Source organism: Pleurodeles waltl, chromosome 12 (assembly GCF_031143425.1).
Source record: "Pleurodeles waltl isolate 20211129_DDA chromosome 12, aPleWal1.hap1.20221129, whole genome shotgun sequence".
NCBI lineage: Eukaryota > Metazoa > Chordata > Amphibia > Caudata > Salamandridae > Pleurodeles > Pleurodeles waltl.
This window is the reverse complement of record NC_090451.1, coordinates 120,915,074-120,919,417: the sequence shown is the minus strand read 5'-3', so window position 1 is coordinate 120,919,417 and position 4,344 is coordinate 120,915,074. Positions and strand designations below refer to the sequence as shown.

Genomic DNA, 4,344 nt, shown 5'->3' with positions numbered 1-4,344 from the left:
CTAATGTTGACATGTAAGCACCCCAACAATGAATGACACCTAGAGACTCGAAAGCACCATACCAGTAAAATATTTGTATGAAATTGCACTTTAAATCCACGTACAACTGAAATAAAGCAATCTTAGCTCATTTGAGGGTAGTGTGACAGTAGATCACATATGGATAGAACACGTTTGGAATGTGTAATTTTCATGATTCCATTACATATATCATATAAATTCAAGCTGAAGTAGGGAAGGACAACAAGGTCATTTAGAGCAAAGCTGAAGACAACAAGTTGCCATAACAATCTGTAAATATATGCTCTTTATTATGTGTGGACAACTATCACCTCATAGAACACATTTCGACTACTATATTTTTTCCTCCTGAAAACTGACATTTACACGACAAGGTGGTTAAGTGGTTAAGGCGATGGACTGCTAATCCATTGTGCTCTGTATGCGTGGGTTCGAAACCCACCCTTGTCGGTTTATTATTGTGTGTTTACTTTTTAATATGCGGTATGTCTGGTTTAACCCTATTTTATGTGAAAGTTAAATTACGTATCTAATGGTATTTCCGACAGTACAATGCCTCGGTTTGGAAACACCGCTCAGGTGAGCACTGTGCTTAGGCATTACTGTAAACAGCGCCGGCCTGGTTCTGTGCATGAATCACAAATTCTTTCCTCAGGCGGAGGGTTGTTAAGTTGGGGGACGTAGAAGTTTGCAATATATTGTGTAATGAAACTGCATAGAAAATGTGTTAATGTAGAAATAATGCAAGCGTTTAAAATGTGCCCACGGGGAGTGGCTACCAATGTATACGAAGACTAGTGAAAGTTATTAATGCTGAATTAATTATGTACTGATGTTTTGAACTTGTATTAACATATCAAAATTGGAGTTATGTATTAGGAGTTTGTACATTAAGCACTAGGCCTTAGTTTAGGGAGGGTCTGGGCCTACATGCCTGGTCTCATATTTAACTGTGTTTTTCTAACGTGCAATGTGCTGTTTTCCTGAAGGACACGAAACTGTACTTTTCCAGAAGCTAGAGATGTGTGTAGCTGTAGTAAATTCTTTCTCATGGGACCCGACTTGCTCAAGGAGACATTCTTGCTGAATGCAACAGTGTAATTCGTAACAGGTGCAAGGTTGCCTGGAGTAGGAGAAAACAATGGAACTACTGACTGGTGCGTAAAGTGTAACTTTTCTTACCTGACATTCCAACCGATGAAGACGTCAATAACATGGGCCAATAAACGACATGTGAACTATGGTTTGTGGAAAATTCTGGTGAAATGCGTGAATAATTATTGGACAGAGATAACGATGCACAAATTATTATCCAACGAGGAATTAGGAGTAAATTAGACAGTTTTGATTTAACCATATGACCTGAGCAGAAATCAGCTATTTATTGGACATTCCACTCCAACCCATTCTTTGCCATTCTACTGAGCCATTTAGGCCATTTCCTTTGAGACTTTGCCGTTTGTTCGTCCTGATACTCTAAACCACCCTTTACTTATTCCTTACCTGATACTCATATCTCCTCTATATGAGGGGAGTTCTTGTTCCTAGCTATGCAATACAGAGGCTTTGCCCTGTCCTATCTTTGCTGATGGTGAAAACGACTGATGGCCTGAGGACAAAGACTGACGCTGTTTGCTGATCCGTTGGATGGGTAACTATCTGATGAAAATTGTAATTGTCGGCTTGCCTTTTCTTTCTCGGTACCAACTGTTCTTTGATAGAGGCCATAGTTAGATGTTTTCCAAATTTGTGTTTGCTAAATTGTTTTGCATGAAGCCCAACATGCTGATGCTAATTTGAGGTTAGTTAAGGTGTTCACTAAAATCTGACACAAATAGACAAATTACTGAGTTCTTGCTTTTTTGAATCATGCACTACGGAGACTTTGCTAAGTTGGTTCTTATTAATGATGTGTTAATACTGAGTGAATATTCTCCATGCATTGATTAATTGCATTTCTAATTGCAAATCTGAAGAGTTACTAATGAGATGAATTGCCGATGAGATTAACAGAAATGACTTTAGATTGTAACCAATAGGGAAATAAGTATCCTAACACTTAACTAAATTGGTGTTTTTCTTCATGACTGAAAGGTCATGGTGTGTTCACTTTATTGACTCTCATTAAAGGTTATTGATTAGCATGATGATTAGTTATTGCGATTGTTGTTGAGATATTGATCCATTGATTTGTGATGCCAAAAGACATCTCGTACTGGGAAGTCCCCGAACGTAGTCCAAAAGGTTCATCGACCTAGGCGTGTCTCCTTGTAAGTTTACTTATCAAGGCCGTGATGCGCTATCACTAATAAAAAGTCATCTGATCTGTTGCTGCTGAGTCATCGTCAACGAAAACCACCAAGATATTACTTCAATGTGGTGTAATTACGACTGCCTCAGTTTTATGCGTTACGTGAGCAGTCGGACAGCAATTTATTTAGCGCAAAAATATTTCTTGTTGATGCACGTACGTTTTTAAACTGAAGTGTCAAAGCTGTAGCAGCAATACTCCCAGTTTAGGCGGTTTTATAAACTAAGTTTTACTTTCTTCTACTTAAAATGTTTTGCAGAACAATGCACATTAAATGGGAAGGCAGTTTTCCTTATTTGTGTACTATTTGCTGCCTAATGTTGACATGTAAGCACCCCAACAATGAATGACACATAGAGACTCGAAAGCACCATACCAGTAAAATATTTGTATGAAATTGCACTTTAAATCCACGTACAACTGAAATAAAGCAATCTTAGCTCATTTGAGGGTAGTGTGACAGTAGATCACATATGGATAGAACACGTTTGGAATGTGTAATTTTCATGATTCCATTACATATATCATATAAATTCAAGCTGAAGTAGGGAAGGACAACAAGGTCATTTAGAGCAAAGCTGAAGACAACAAGTTGCCATAACAATCTGTAAATATATGCTCTTTATTATGTGTGGACAACTATCACCTCATAGAACACATTTCGGCTACTATATTTTTTCCTCCTGAAAACTGACCTTTACAGGACAAGGTGGCCGAGTGGTTAAGGCGATGGACTGCTATTCCATTGTGCTCTGCATGCTTGTGTTCGAAACCCACCCTTGTTGGCTTATTATTGTGTGTTTACTTTTTAATATGCGGTATGTCTGTTTAACCCTATTTTATGTGAAAGTTAAATTACGTATCTCATGGTATTTCCGACAGTACAATGCCTCGGTTTGGAAACACCGCTCAGGTGAGCACTGTGCTTAGGCATTACTGTAAACAGCGCCGGCCGGGTTCTGTGCATGAATCACAAATTCTTTCCTCAGGCGGACGGTTGTTAAGTTGGGGGACGTAGAAGTTTGCAATATATTGTGTAATGAAACTGCATAGAAAATGTGTTAATGTAGAAATAATGCACGCGTTTGAAATGTGCCCACGGGGAGTGGCTACCAATGTATACGAAGACTAATGAAAATTATTAATGCTGAATTAATTATGTACTGATGTTTTGAACTTGTATTAACATATCAAAATTGGAGGTATGTATTAGGAGTTTGTACATTAAGCACTAGGCCTTAGTTTAGCGAGGGTCTGGGCCTACATGCCTGGTCTCATATTAAACTGTGTTTTTCTAACGTGCAATGTGCTGTTTTCCTGAAGGACACGAAACTGTACATTTCCAGAAGCTAGAGATGTGTGTAGCTGTAGTAAATTCTTTCTCATGGGACCCGACTTGCTCAAGGAGACATTCTTGCTGAATGCAACAGTGTAATTCGTAACAGGTGCAAGGTTGCCTGGAGTAGGAGAAAACTTTGGAACTACTGACTGGTGCGTAAAGTGTAACTTTTCTTACCTGACATTCCAACCGATGAAGACGTCAATAACATGGGCCAATCAAGAACATGTGAACTATGGTTTGTGGAAAATTCTGGTGAAATGCGTGAATAATTATTGGACAGAGATAACGATGCACAAATTATTAGCCAACGAGGAATTAGGAGTAAATTAGACAGTTTTGATTTAACCATATGACCTGAGCAGAAATCAGCTATTTATTGGACATTCCACTCCAACCCATTCTTTGCCATTCTACTGAGCCATTTAGGCCATTTCCTTTGAGACTTTGCCGTTTGTTCGTCCTGATACTCTAAACCACCCTTTACTTATTCCTTACCTGATACTCATATCTCCTCTATATGAGGGGAGTTCTTGTTCCTCAGCTATGCAATACAGAGGCTTTGCCCTGTCCTATCTTTGCTGATGGTGAAAACGACTGATGGCCTGAGGACAAAGACTGACGCTGTTTGCTGATCCGTTGGATGGGTAACTATCTGATGAAAATTGTAATT

General features: G+C 38.9%; 1 non-coding gene across 1 annotated transcript; it reads left to right on the top strand.

Annotated features, from left to right (window-relative positions):
• The first annotated feature begins 389 nt into the window (after positions 1 to 389).
• TRNAS-GCU (transfer RNA serine (anticodon GCU)) lies at positions 390 to 471 on the top strand. Its single transcript has one exon. It is a non-coding gene; the product is annotated as a tRNA-Ser (tRNA).
• The last annotated feature ends 3,873 nt before the right edge of the window (positions 472 to 4,344 follow it).